General features: G+C 43.5%; 1 protein-coding gene across 8 annotated transcripts in view; it reads right to left on the bottom strand.

The window, feature by feature from the left end:
- MCTP2 (multiple C2 and transmembrane domain containing 2) overlaps positions 1-10626 on the bottom strand; it is a 154202-nt gene extending 143576 nt beyond the window's left edge. For 6 of the 8 annotated variants that reach the window (XM_083849872.1, XM_083849894.1, XM_083849871.1 and 3 more), the window contains exon 1: positions 9988-10625. The gene's annotated coding sequence lies outside the window, so the exon portion shown is untranslated. Of the gene's footprint in view, positions 1-9987 lie in introns of all 8 variants that reach the window. The other 2 variants (XM_083849891.1, XM_083849893.1) reach the window with 1 other exon arrangement.
- Between the last annotated feature and the right edge of the window lie 4080 nt (positions 10627-14706).

The following is a 14706-nucleotide window of genomic DNA, read 5'->3' on the forward strand; positions in this document are numbered from 1 at the left end:
TCCAGGCCAGTAGCAGTCTGGAGCAAAACATGGCTCTAGTAATATCTGTGTGTTTAGATCATATGAGGTCCAACCTTCTGATCCACTTTGAAGCTTGTGTTCAGACAAGCTCTTCAGAAGCTGCTAAATAAACCCAAAAGATAGTTTCTGGATTACTTCACTTACCCACACCTGTTTTGACAATTGCTTTTTGCAATTGGTATCCCTTTTTCCCCAGCTCCTTTTCTATAAGTATTGCAAACCCACCCAACACCATGCCTGTTTCAGGGTGAACTTGATTTTTTTTAGGTGGCCCCAATGCTTCGCTAAGAGAAAGCGGCCTAGCTGCTATATATAAACCTGAGCTCTGACAAAAATCCTCGGAAGCTCGTTTGCTCTTTACCCTCCTTGAAGGATTGGTGTTCAGAGCATCACAAACCTCTTTGGATGCCCTTCTCAAAAGGCAAGACACTTTGCCAGTGATCACCAGAGCTGGACAGACTGACAAGAGCAGAGACTTTGGCATAGCTACGAGGTTCCCTTCATGAACACAGGACATGAACAGCAAAGAAAACTGCACTGTGCAGATATCATGGTACCAAGGGACAGGCAACAGCCCATGCACTTGCCGCATGAGTTCAACAGCTGTTCAGAGCAATGGTTGTCCAGCTTTTAAGAAACAATACTGAAATGAACTTTATCATATGTATTTTCATATTTGAACATAGGATTTTATTGATATGCTTTCATTTTTGCCTGCCCAGCCCCTCTGGCAATTCTAGATCTGATTTCCCTCCTCCTGGCACTGTGAAGGACTAGAAACTCTCTGAACACCAGAGCAAGATGCATTTCCTAGGAGTCCAGACCAAGTCCTGTTGCAAATTGCAGTGATGTTTGCCCTCAGCTTCACATGCTAATGCAAAATGCTAGTAGCACCAGGAAACATCAAAACCATCTTTTAATTGCCACATCCTGAAGACTTTATAGGCCCACAGGAAGTCAACGTCCTAATACACCATACAGCCTTCTTGTCCCCTTGGAGGCAATACAATTTCTATAAGCAGTTATTTCACCTCAAATGTCACCACTCACCTCAGCTACCTCCCTGTCACAGCCTTCCTCAAATAGTCCCATATCAGCTTTCACTGTCATCGCTGCTCAACAAGGGGAATTTTTACCTGTCAAGGAGGGCACCCTTTAGGTTACCTACCTCTTTAGGACCTGACAATTCCCACACTCAATAGGACAGCTAGCACAGCTACTGTGTATTTGCAGGCTTGGGCAGAAGACCTATCAAGCCCCAAGTGGAACATTATCAGAGAAAAAACTTTGTAGCAACTTCATATCAGATAAAGAAACGGCAATGTGTAGCCTGCACAGGAAGCTGCTTTCAATAGACTTTTAATAAGTAACCCAGGTTCTCATGAATCACTCTGCATTTTTATGCCCACACACTCCTGACTCTGCCAGTGGAATCCATAGCCATCACTGTAAATATTAACCTTTACCAATCAGCTCCAATGGATGTGAAGATAAACAGCAACCACAACCATCTGCTAAGAAATACAGGTAAACTGAGAGCTAAGCTGCCAGCTGCACCTGCAAATCAAGCTTTTACTTTTCCCCCCATGGCCTACATTTTGAGATACCTCCCAGAAACTTTGGGAGGATTATGTCAGAATGTTTCTGCAAAAAAAAAATTAAACTGATTAATCAATCAGCCCTGGCCATAATCCTGCTATTTCTGTTCAGAGCTCATGCACATGTAAAATGTGCCTTGGGGACAGCTCTTCTAAGCTCACACTTTAGACCCTGGGACAAAATATTTCCAAGAGCTGCACCAAGATTTTCACACCACCAACCCTTCCCTCAGTACCCATAACAGCAAAAAAGATGGGCAAAGGGACAAGAATAGGAAATGATTCCTGTGACCTTGTCCTGTACTTGCACTTCCAAGTAAAGCCACACAACATCTGAGAGCAGTTACAAATATAAACCTCAGCTTGAGATTTTCTATACTTTTGTCTTGCTTTGATTTGGATAGAGTTTCTGGTGTCCAAAATCATCCCCCAAGTGAAGGGTACATAGGGTATTCAGCACATACTTCCAGTACATAGGGTATTCATCACACTTCTGCATGAGTGTTCAGGTGCAGCCTCATACTGCAGTCACCCTTTCACAGAGCACTAGGCATCTTGGGCACCTCACTGACTTTTCAGAATATGTTCAAAATTCACTAAAAATTATATCAGATAAACCCAAACCAAAAGCCAGTCATTCTCAGGGAGCTGAGGTTGCTGGAGAACAGTTTCCAAAGTGTGAAAAGTGAGGTGGGAGGTATGGTTACCAGGTTATCTGCTCAACCAAAATAACTATTTTGTGCAATTTATTTTGGAGATATGCTCATTGAGGAATTTGTTTAAAAAGACAAGGAATAATCTCTCTCCTTTGTTTTTAAATGAATCAAATGCACGGTAACCCCAAGCTCTTTCTGTGGCTAAAACCAGTAAGCACAGGTAGCCAAGGTGTGCTGGCAGGCAGGTCATACATTGCTCACTTCATGGCAAACAAGCAACCCAACTCTTCAGCTTTCAAAGTGTAAGTAATGACAACCTGAAAAAAATCTAATAATCTTTCCATAAATTGTCACATATTTATAGGCAGAGAAACAAGGAAAGTTTGTATAGAGCCAGGCAAATGCAGTTCCCACTCCACACCCAGATTTCTACTTTGCCTCCCACCAATCTGCTTTTATTTCACTTTTATCATCACCACGTGTTTATACCAGAAATGGTCAGGTGGGAAACAAAGGCCAAAGACAGTAATAAATATTAACAATAGGAACAGACCACAAAACTATCAGAACTGGATCAGTCTCCAGTCTCTAGCTACCCTTTGATACTTTACCACGATGTACTGCATTCAGATTCAGAAACGTACTCATTCACTGCTGTGTTCATAAAACCTATACCTGGGCCTGAACACCGATTTTTCCACAAGTTGGCCAACATCAGAAACTCACCAAAGCCTACCTGAAAATAGCTGGTCCTTTGTGGGTATTCATTTTCAGTATCCCACGTTTGGGCTCAGGTTCCACGTTTCAGAGTTGCAATCATAGTTCCTTCCTTTGCCAAAGTTAAAATACACTCTAATCACCTTTCTTTTTTTTCACAGTAAATGCCCATATGTGACAAAGTGAGGAGCAGAGGAGCCAAAGTTTCACAACTGAGAGAACTGCAATCAGATTCAGGACACGGGAAACAACTTCAGAAAATACCTACTGCTTTTACCTTCTTATTAACACCCCTGTTGGGAATGCTGTACAAAACTAACCAAAGGACAAAGAGGAACACCAGATGGGAAGACATTTCAGCAAATGGAGAGATTAAATCAGTATGAGATATTCACACAACAAGGATAAAAATATAATACCCATCTTTCGCAATAAATTAATCTTTTACCCAAATTTCTTACATAAAAACTGGTCTGAATATAGCCTGATCATTTTTTATTTTTTTGCTGGTACACATTTGTAGATTCTTGCCTCAAACATTGGCATGGATGTTGCTAAAGGATGCTCAGTCTCATGCATCAGATGAAGGAGCAGCAGCTGGAAGGGAGTTTCCTGGGACCAGCTAAAAGGCAGCCCTACCACCAGGGTTTATTGCTGAACCCTGGCCAGCATCACCAGCTAATGACAACTGCTAGTCTCAGGACTTCAGAGCCTAACCATGAACCAAGAAATGTAATACAAACAGGAAAAGCCGGACCAGAGATCCCCTCTTTGAGGGGAGCCGATATGGTGCCTTTGTTTGTTCCCCCATACAGCCTGAAGAGGGAAAGCCATCACAAATCCAAGTGGTAGGAAAAATCAGCTCTGGCTTTGCCTTTCCCACAAACAGCTCTGCCAACGGACCGGAGCCTGGCCCTGTTCTCAGCAGCCAGGAGTCTGCAGCCAACAAATCCCCTCCACACTGGCACTTCGGCAGCCCCACCACGACCAGCCTGAAGGCTGCAACAAGCTGTCCTGATTAAACTGCTCCCACCCCTGGAGAGCTCTTTCAGCAGGCAGGGAAACGGGCTCCAACCCCACTGGCAGAAAAGCTGACATCTTTGCCATGAATAAGCAGCCTTTTTTGTTTTTTTTTTTTTTTTTATCAGCAGGTGCCAGCCTTGCCCCCACTTCGACAAAATTCAGCTTTTTGCTCTTATTTTGTCAGCACAACTCACTGCCAGTAGCACTTTTTCATCCCATTTTATGGCTCACATGTGCAGCGTTGTCTTGTTCAAATTATGAAAGCATAAATACCACCTGCCACTGGTTTGTGGCTTTTTAATCTGCCTTCTGTGTGTTCAGGTAATTTATGCTGCTGTTTTCCAGGCATTAATTCTGCAATTCCTGCCTGTTTCACCCAAAGCTTCAGCTCTTGAAGTCTTGTGGCTAGAAGAAACTTGATTTAAAAGAAGAGTAGCATAAGTGACCCTGTGCCAAAACCAAGAATAATTGGAGAGAAGCAAGAGGCAAAAGGAGGAGACAGGGAGAACAAACAGTGTCACTAGGATATATAACGCAGTCAAGACAAAAGCAGAAGTAAAAATCCCAGAGACAAGACTTTAACATAAGCTTCAATCCCTAGAAGTTTTCAAACACAAAAGTGTGCATATGCCTCTTAAGTACATAAGACTCAGCAATGCCACTCACACCAGCACAAATCATATACTAAGGTTGGAATAACATCACATTAGTAGAGGCCATAAAATCAAGCCCTACTGAAAAATAGCACTTAATTAGTTACTACTCCACTTTCTCCTCTGCCTGGGTCTCCTACGGCATTTATCTGGGATCAGGGATATGTTCTGATCTCCAGAAGTGCTTATTGGATGTGGTGTAGCACCAATAAGTGCATTTTCTTCAAGTACACATTAATAGTGGCAGCCTTGCCAGAAGTGCAGTCAGCTAGAAAGCTTCGGGCCCAAGCCTTCACCTTCAGAAGCATCCCCACCCATGCTGTTCTCCCACCCCCTGTATGCACTCCACTAAGCATGCCTGCAGGATATTCAGATAACTTTACAGGACCCCATCCTACAGCTGAACACATTCCCAAAAAGGAACAAAGACACATTTACCCAAGCCAAAGAAATATTTGAAAATTCAGATGATTAAATGCAGCCTGCTGTTCGTTTTTACCTCTGTGGTCTCCAGTAAGTACCATAAATCCTGGTTTCACTCCGAGACAAATTGTCACATTATAGCCCTGCTATACAGGCATACACACATTCCTTGCTATAAAGAGAAGGCGAGAAATCCATGCCAGATTAGGACATATGGAATCTCTGTTTATGGATAAATCATTTTTAAAACCTCTCTCTCTCCATGAGTCATATGTGAATCACTGAAAGTGTCCTGTCAACAATAGTTTATTTACATACAGAACCAATTAGCATTATGATGGCAGACTGTAGAAGCAGGATTTTAGCTAGTAGACATCATAAAACCAGCGATGCCATTTTAGGAAGGTTGGGGAGCAGAGGTTTGCAGATCTCCAGCCCAGAAGTATATAAATTGGCCACTCCCCAAGGGTGTCAGGCTTAAACTCAGTTTTTAATGTGTCTTCCATTACCAATAAGATTACTTCAAAATTAAAATCCAGAATCCTAATTTGTGTTAGTTTGATGTTTGTTTGCAATATACATTTCTGAGTAGAGCCTGGTCAGCTTTTTGCTTACAGTCCACTTTTTCGGTTTGATACGTCAGCGCTGTGACGCTACCTTTAGCTTTGCAGTACTACACATCTATCTCTGATTTTAAAAAGTTTTAAATGCCCCAAAACATTTACATTCCTTGTTTGAAGATTATTTTAAGTCAGCAACCAAATTTGAGACTAAATTAAATTTACACAGCCTCTTTAAATTACTCAGCCTAGTACATACAACTGCTCTGGGACTTGCATAGACCTTTCATCATTAATAAGCGGAACAAGATAATTACATGCTCCAGTAGCTCATAGGGGTCTAGAAGTTATCACCGCATAACCTGCTTTATAATGGAAGAAGAAATCATCTCTGCTAGAGCTGGGAGTATAACCCAAAGACATTTCCATAAATATATAAACACTGTGAAATTAATTTATGTGATGTGAAGGCATTTCATTTCAGAGCCGCTAATGTGTTTGCTCATTAATTTGTCAGGAATGTTCACTTTGATTTGCTCCATTTACCTTAGGAGGGTGCTCAACAGCAAAACAGTCAAAACTGCAAAAATCAGACCTCATAAATTAAGGGTGTCTTAGATAAGCATTGCTAACGTAGCTCTAAATGGTCCTTGCACGGGTGTCTTCCCATCCAGACTAGCCAAACGCAGAAAGACCAAGGACCAGAAACGGTTTAAATGCTGTAGGGGATCCCCACGCAAACCCTTGACCGATGGACATGCCGCCTCCTCCTCCTTCGCAGCACAGCCTTTGCTGCACAGAGGGAAGATCCTGCTCTTGCATGCTTTATTTTTGGGGCAGAATCACTCCCCAGGCAGACACCCTGCTCCTGCCCACACCGCTTACTGCCCATCTCCCGGGACTGAGCCTCTTCAAAACGTCTCCGAGTCTTTGCAGTTTTACTTGATGAACGCTTTCGGGCAGGTTCCGGCTCTCCTTGAAATGATTTCCAACGATTTCAGACGGTAACGGGCAAGTTTTCCCAGCAGGGCTTCCCAAACCTCCCGTTTCCCTCCGAGGTCCCCCTTTAGAGGGCACTGTGCCCCCAGCATCGCCGCCCGCGCCGTGCCCCCGGGGGCAGGAGAGAGCCCTTTGCCGGGAAGGGGGAAGGCACCTTGTGCTCGCTGCTCTCTGCTCGGCAGCCCTGCAAGGGATAAAAGCCTGATGTCTCAAGCTTCCCACACCCTTTTGAGAAGGACGGAGCCAGTCACAAGACATCTTTCACCTCCACAGATGTAAGGCAGTGACAGTAGCCCCAACACAAGGCTTTGCTTTCTGCAACCCTATAGCCACCTGCTGCAAGTGAAAGCTTGCGCAGCCTCGGGTGTCTAGAAATGGTCAGAAGGGGTTTTAGATAAGCACAGAGCTTGCTGTATATGGTTTGGGTTATGGTGTTTTGTTGTTTGCTTTTTCTTTGTAAGGCTTTTGGTCCCACTCCCTCCCCACCACATTCTCATTCAAAAGCAAATCTGAACATTTACCAGAAAACAGGTGCACCCTTTCCTTACCCCCCATGTCAAAAGGCAGCACAGGCTGAAGGAAGAGACTGAAGGATTTCACACTGCACTGGCTCATTACAGACCACTTTTACATTAACAACAGATAACTATGGGATAGGAAAGCCTCTTTCCTCCACCTCTGCCACAGCATCCTCCACTTACATTGATGAGCAGGGCTACAAGAGGTCTCATCAGGGTGGCTGGCTGCTAGCAGCACGCCTTGCACTTGGTAACAGGCAGGATTTACTTCTCTCAATCAAACCCAAGTGTCCTTAAAATTTAGCATGTTCCTAATATTTCCCTTTGTCTAGAGTTTTCCAGCTTCTGACCAGTTTTAACAGTCAACAGCAGCTGAGCAATAAAAGGATTTGGAGCTGGAGAAGTTACATCGCTCGGAAGCCAAAGACTGAAGGTTTACCCTTGCTAAGAACTGAATTTGACAGAAGTGCGGGGGCAGAGCCAGCACCAGGAACCTTTCCATGGGCATTACAAGAACACATTGCTTTTCTTCCCCCTCCATGAAAGGGGATCAACATGCAAATCCCACATGTCCTGGGCTGCAGGCAAGAGGAACAGATGCTGGCAGAAGCAAACACTGGCACCCCTTGCTCACCAGCTCTGAGATCTAGAGAGCGATCCTGCCACCAGGGACAGGTGGGAGGAGAACAGAAACAAACACCAGGAACCTCAAGAAAGTGTTTGTGTTTCCTACATGAAGCTTGGCAGAGCCTGCCAGGTCAGATAAGCATTTCCACACAAGCAGTCAGATGATGCTGAGGTCCCTCCTCTGCCAGCTCTGCAGACCCGTGTAGGATGGCAGCTTCCCCAAATACCCGTGCCAAGAAGAGATGCCAGCAGCCCCACAGCACTGCCCCAGACCCAGATTTGTCCCACAAGTACATGGCATGGGCACCGGGCTTCCAGCAAGCACCAACACTGCTTGCCTCTCACCCCTCCCTAAAGGGATATTTGAAACTCCAGATTCCACTTATTCACATCCTTAGAGATTTTTGCTCCTTTCCTCTTGGCATTTTGATCTCTATACACTTGAATAAGTAGCGTTTTGATTTTGTTATGATGGGGGGAGCAGGGATATTCTTCTGTCACTACAACACATGCACTTAATACACAAGAGGCTCTCAGTGAGTCAGGTTTCACTGCCAACACTGGGTTTTCTGTGTGAACCATTCATTTTGCTGAGTTGGCATTTGTACATTCCCCCTCCCCCTTTCACCATTTGAAATCCGAGGCAAATATAAGCTTGAAGTCGTAACTTTTTTCTCTTTTTTTTTTTTTGCCCAGAAGGCTAAGCTCGCTGGTGTTTACATGTGGCCACCCAAATTCCAGACCAAGCTGCTGAAACCTTGTTTTGCCATTCACAAAGCATGTAAGGCCTGCCTGGTGCTGGTTCCCACATTCCTGATCTGGGCAAGCCAGATTGCAGCTCCTCACTCCCAGCCCGCTGCTCTCCCCCATGCATCTAACCTTACAGGGATGAAGCGACACAAAGGAAAGCCCAAACAAGTGCAAACTAATTTTTCCACAAATTTAAGCGCAGTATAGCCTCCCCTTCCTGCCTTCTCTCACCATCGTCCAGCTGTGCCCATAAACCAGAGCCTGACAAACCAACGCGGGAGTGGAAAGCAGCTATTAAATCCACTCCCTGGAGCTTTAACACTTGCAGCAATTTGTAGTGGAATTATTCTCCCCGCTTGCTCTGCAGCCTGCCTCCAGCCCTCTGTGCAGGGTACAGGGCTGGGGCCAAACAGCTTCATGTCTGCAAATATCCCCACTGCAACTGGGGCCAAGGAGAGGAACCATGCGTGGCTCAGATGGGCACAGGTCCCTGTGCTGGCATCCCAGCTGGGGAGCAGAGGCCAAGCTCAGCCTCTTCTTGAAGCACATTGTTGTTAGTGTTAGCTAATCTGCAAGATATGCCAACTGTCTGGCAAGCGATTCCAGGCAGCACTGTTTATTTAGGATAGGACTGGGCTGCACAAGTCCAAATTAGACTTTTTTTTTTATATCTACCTCAGCCAGGAATGTTTGAAGGTGTGTTGGGCTTTCAGAGGCAGAGAAACAGCAAAACGTGCCACAGTCCTCGAGCTTTATAAGGGTTTGGGTTGCTTTGTTTTTAATTATTTCCTTGCCTTTTCTTTAGGCTCCTTGGGAAGCCAGAAACCAACATGTATTTATGTACTAAATTCTCTTTATCTCCACAGAACAGATGCACTGATTTGTTTTTCAGTAAAATACTACAAAAACCATTTTGCATCTTTCTCCTGGAGGTGCCCTCAAACACTTTGCTGGTAAGCACTGGAAAAGTAAGATGAGGACCTTCATGTGCTACCCCAGCCCTCCTTCACTGCCACCACTACTCCAGTGGAAAAGCAGACCATGAAGTCTCAGCTCTGATCACAAGATGAACTAACTGGTTCCTCATCAGAGCATCAAGATCTTCTAGAGCCCTGGACCCCTCAAAACCACTGCCCCCACAACTTTCAAAACTTCACATGCAGGTGCTTACACCAAGCATCCCAACAGCATATGGAAGTTCACAAAAAGCCCAGCTAAAGAGCTAGCTGATGCTATTTCTTCCTTCTCCTGGTATTGCCAATGAAAGGGAATAAGACAGGAGCACCTGGAGCATCTGTTGCCCCCCAACCGTGCAAAGAATCCAGCCAAGGAATTCCCAAACATGCAACTAAACACAGACCAGGCCTCAACTCAAGGACAACAAAGCAGCTCCATCACAGCTACAGAGACAAACATGGAGCTTAATCCCCCAAACTACTCACTTTTAGAAGAGCAGCTGCCCTCAGGACTGAGCAGGACAACTGGTGGTGGTGGTCCCAGCCCAGAAGCCCTCCAAGCCTCCCTCAGGGGACTCAACCTCCAGGCTCTCACCTCCAGGCAAACCTAGGCTGACTCTTGCCACAGCCTTTATGACCTAATTAATCTGGCCAATTATGCCTCTCAGCCGCTTGATTGCAGATTGATTGGTGCTCTTTAAGCCTTTCCAGCTCAGCTGCATGGAGGTCATCTTCACATTTCTCTTGCCCACAAGTGGGCAGATTCAGCCATTCTCAGACAGAATCCTGTGTCCATCCCTGCATACCAGTAAAACGCTTTAATCACTTCATGGGTATCTTTTCCATCCTGGCTAATTGAGCTTCAGCCTGTTTGCATTCATGCTATTCCCGGGCATGTGCCAAGGCAGTAGAGACACATCTCCATAGGCTTCCTTCACAGTCCACAAGAAACACCGCAGGTCTACCTCTAACTTAAAGAAGTCTCTTTACAAAAATCTGTGAGGAATTGTTACAAAGAGCTTTGCTCACCACAGCATAGCAGCATTAAGTACAAAACTCCAGATGTTCTCTGAATGGGCTGATGCTGAAGCAACTGAAACAAAACCCCTCATAAACCTGGAACCAACACTCACCAGAGAAAACTGCCCTGAAATTGCCCCCTAAGACCTGCCTGCTGAGACAGGGTAAAGGTTTTGTGCATGACAAACCTGCATTTATTTGGAAATAAGCATCAAATAGCGCCATTTGTCTTTTATTCTCTTGTTGATGCTCAAACCCAGGGGTTATTATCCATCCAGTGGTTTACAGATGAAGTGACCTCTTCATCTGGACAGGATCTCCTTCCCTTGGGGGATATCTTTCGGCAGCTCGTTCAGCTTTTTTACCTATAACTTCAACCCCAGATTTAGTTTTCAAACAACAGTTTGAAGTGTCAGCCATTTTATCTCCATAACTGATTTTGCCTGAAAGTGTCACTACGCAGCTCTGGGATGGTGAGGGCTCCTGTGAAATCCTCCTTGACAAACAATGTCCACAACAGAAGGATTAATTCCATAAATGTGAGCTGTAGGACAGGTAAAGCACAAAGTAAAGAGGCAGTCTGGGTTGTCATCATTTCTGCACTACCTTTTCTAGCCACTACCAGCTATTCAAGGGATGTCCCTGTTGACCCTCCCTCAGAGAATCTCAAAGGGAAAATGGCAGAAAGGAAAAGAAGAAAAGAAAAAAAAAAAAAGAAAAAAAAACACAAAAACATGAAAATGTGATTTTGTTATTTTGCGTATTATCAATGGTATCTGCTATGGATTTGGTCTTTTCATTCCCTTTTTGTAAAATCTAGATGGTTTGGCTCTTGTCCCACATGACTGGGGGAAGAGCAGAGAATGAAGCTTCCTTAAGAGGTAAATTATGTGAAATACTGAGATTTCAAGTAAAAAGATCATACATTTGGAGAAAGAAATGTTGCTGAATAAAAATTCCAGGTTCCTATCAGCAAGAATATTGTCAAAGAACCCAAGTTCATGCTTTTCTCCTCGTTTCCTCTATAGCAAACATGGTTTTATGTATTTTTCTATTTCATTTCCTCCTCCTTCTCTTTCTGTTATCTACTCCAGCTGTTCCTTTTCTCTCTCCCCTCTTGCATCCATTTTTTGCTTATAATTAATTGCCTCTGTAGTAGATTGTTACTAAAAAATTTGAGACCACTTTCAAACCTTTGACCCTAAACAACAAATATCACATATCAGTAGAACAATTAATATATTCTTAATCCTAAAAATTCTGCTCTCATGTTTAAATCAAGAGGTTAAGACATTGATCAGTTTGCTTTTTAATAATGCATTCACAGCTTTATTTTCCAGTGAAGAGCAATAGATTTCCATGCGCAAGCTGGGAAAAGAAGAAAGGCTGCTCCCTGGAAGGAGCTCTTTTTTGCGGTATTATTTGTTTCCCTTCTATTCATTGCCCTTGCCATTAGCCCGAAAATTCAGCCTTTTATCTGAAAAGTAGCTGTGCTGCTTATGGATTTTTTAAAATGTGCTAATTATTCCCAATCCTCAGCCTCTGAAGTAGCTTTCTGTAGAGCTCTAGATTCATGTAACTCCGAGTGAAGGATGGGTTTCTTCTCAGCCCAGTTTCCCACAAGCATTTCTCCACTGCTGGACCTCCCACGCCCCTACACCTGATTTATCCCAGAGCCAGCAAGAGGGAAATCACGCCTACAGCTTCAGGCGTGGCAGAGAAAGATGTGAGAGGCACTAACAAGCTCAGCTCCTCCAGCTTTCATTCTGACAGAAACAACCCTTGTGTGAAGAAGGAAAGAAAAAAAAAAAAAAAAGCCACAAAACCTGCTGAATCATCCAAAATGTTGCAGATAACAATTCGGACCTTGCTGAAATGAGATACTCATTTCTCTGTGTCATTTTCATTCTTTCCTACAGATTGCCTTAACCTTGGGCACAGACGGAAGAAATTTCTTTCCTTTACTGCAGTTTCTCTTCTGTCAGAAAAGGCGGCATAAAACAGTGAATGCTCTGTGTTAGAGCAATCAGAATAAATGGACAAGACATTTATAGTAGTTCTGGTTTAATATGTGTGGCTGCCTGCTAAGAGCTTTGCTCTACCCAGAAAATACCCTCGCACACTGGCACTTTGATGTTTTCTTTTCTTTTCTTTCCTTTTTTTTTTCCTTTTTTCTTTTTTTTTTTTTTTTTGTCCCAAAGAAAGGGCTAAGATACACAGAGAAATGCTTGAATATACAGCTTCCAACAAAACTCCAGGATAGACACACCTCTGCAGAGTGGCTCTTGTCGAAAAGGGACTGGCATTGCAATAAATATAAAAGCAATGTATATTTTGTTTAAGGAAATATGTTACTTTTTTTTTTCAATAAAAATAACCACAAGCACCAGAATCTGCTGTTTTCTTCCATTTAGAGTCCTCAGCTTTTGCTTTCTTTCTTTTTCTTTCTTTCTTTCTTTTTTTTTTTTTTCTCTTTCTGTTGAGAAAGCAACGCACATGAAATCAAGGAACCCTGGAGGGGAAAAAAAATAATAAAATACGGATTAAGAAAACTTTACAAATTACAGCTGGAATGAGTAATTTTTCTGAAGATTGATTTTGATTTTCACAGGGCTTTTTCAATGAAATATCAAAATATATGGGGAAAGAAAGTTAATAATATTTGGACTATAATGGAATATTGACCTATTTTACCTCTGAGAGAGGAATAAATCTAGGAGGTCGAACAGATAGCTCATCCTGTTACAGTCAGTTCTTTTCCAGCAGAAAATGGGTGCGAACCAGTGGCCACCATTATTATCCTCCTTCTCCTCATTATTCTTATAGTTAGAAACAGTAATTGTAGTTATAGTGCTTGCCAGAGGGAGCTGTGAACTGCATTTTATTTCTCACAAAATATCCTGGAGATGTAAATTAGACAAAAACATGGCTCGTGCCTCTTCTGACTATTTCCATGCTGATTTTAGATATATTTTCATTTACCATTTAGAAAAAAAAAAATCATCAGTGAAAGTGAGAAACGTTTGCCACCCAGAATAATTTTTGAAATGACATCACTTATGTGCATGCCTTTACCACTCGATCTAAAGGATGCTTTAGCTGCTGCAGGACTCTGGACTGGAGGTGTGCAGGCTGAGCTTTGTGCTATAAGATACAAGCATTTAACTAAGATAAACCAATTCTTTTATGAACAAACACGTCTGTTAATAGTTTTCTGTGATATAAGGGTAATGGATGTATTAGCAAACTCCAGATTGAATAAAGGAGAAGAGATAAGCTCCTCTTGATAATAACAGTTTAATTCATCCACTCGGAGAATACGTGAAACAACATGTGACTTAAATACCTGGTACTAAAGACCATTTAGGAAAGTATGTGAGCGAGGGAAAGAAATAAACTATTGGGGTGAAAATGGAAAGAGACTCGGGGCAGGGAGTCACGTCAGGTTGCTGCTTGCAAAGAGCTGCTATCAGAAATCATCCTCCTTAGCCACCATATTTAATTAGGAGCTTATTCGTGGCATGTGCTCATCTGTACCACAGATGGGTGCCTTGCACTACCAGGCGGTCACTGACAGGCACCCAGAAAGGCAGGACTGATGCACAGACAAGGAGGAATGCAGTTGCCTGGCCAGAGGCCCTGAGCCTCGCTGGCACCACTCCGCCGGCAGGGCCGGAAGATGCAGGCAGGAGATACAGCAACAGCTCTAGGGATCTCCCTTCTCCTCGCTTATTTTCAGGAAGGTTGTTTGGTGTTCGGCTGGTTAGGACATGTAGGACACCTAAATGAGACCCATCACCTTCTGGGAGAGGCCAGCACGTGAGTTATCCCGTGCTTTTCATCTACTGCAAACAGAGGCCTTGCCAGCCCGCCAGGAGTCAAACCATGGGCAGCAGGGAAGATTTCAGAACACGAGGAGATGCGGTTACACCTTGCCATTCTGTACTGTCAGGAAATCTCTTTTCCTTCGTCTTTTCTTTTTCTCCTCTCTGATCTTGTTTCCCAGATTTACTTGGCATTAGTTTTTCTTTGCTGAAACTCTGACTTCAAACCTGGGGAAGTTCACACCACATCTTGGCCTGAATGTTTAATCTAGTGTCATCAAACTATAGGTTTTCTTGTACACTGGAGTGTTTGTAATAATTGAATGAACTTAACCTCAGTCAGTTTTGATTTCTTGTCAGA

Source organism: Anser anser, assembly GCF_964211835.1.
Source record: "Anser anser genome assembly, chromosome: 10".
NCBI classification, from domain to species: Eukaryota; Metazoa; Chordata; class Aves; order Anseriformes; family Anatidae; genus Anser; species Anser anser.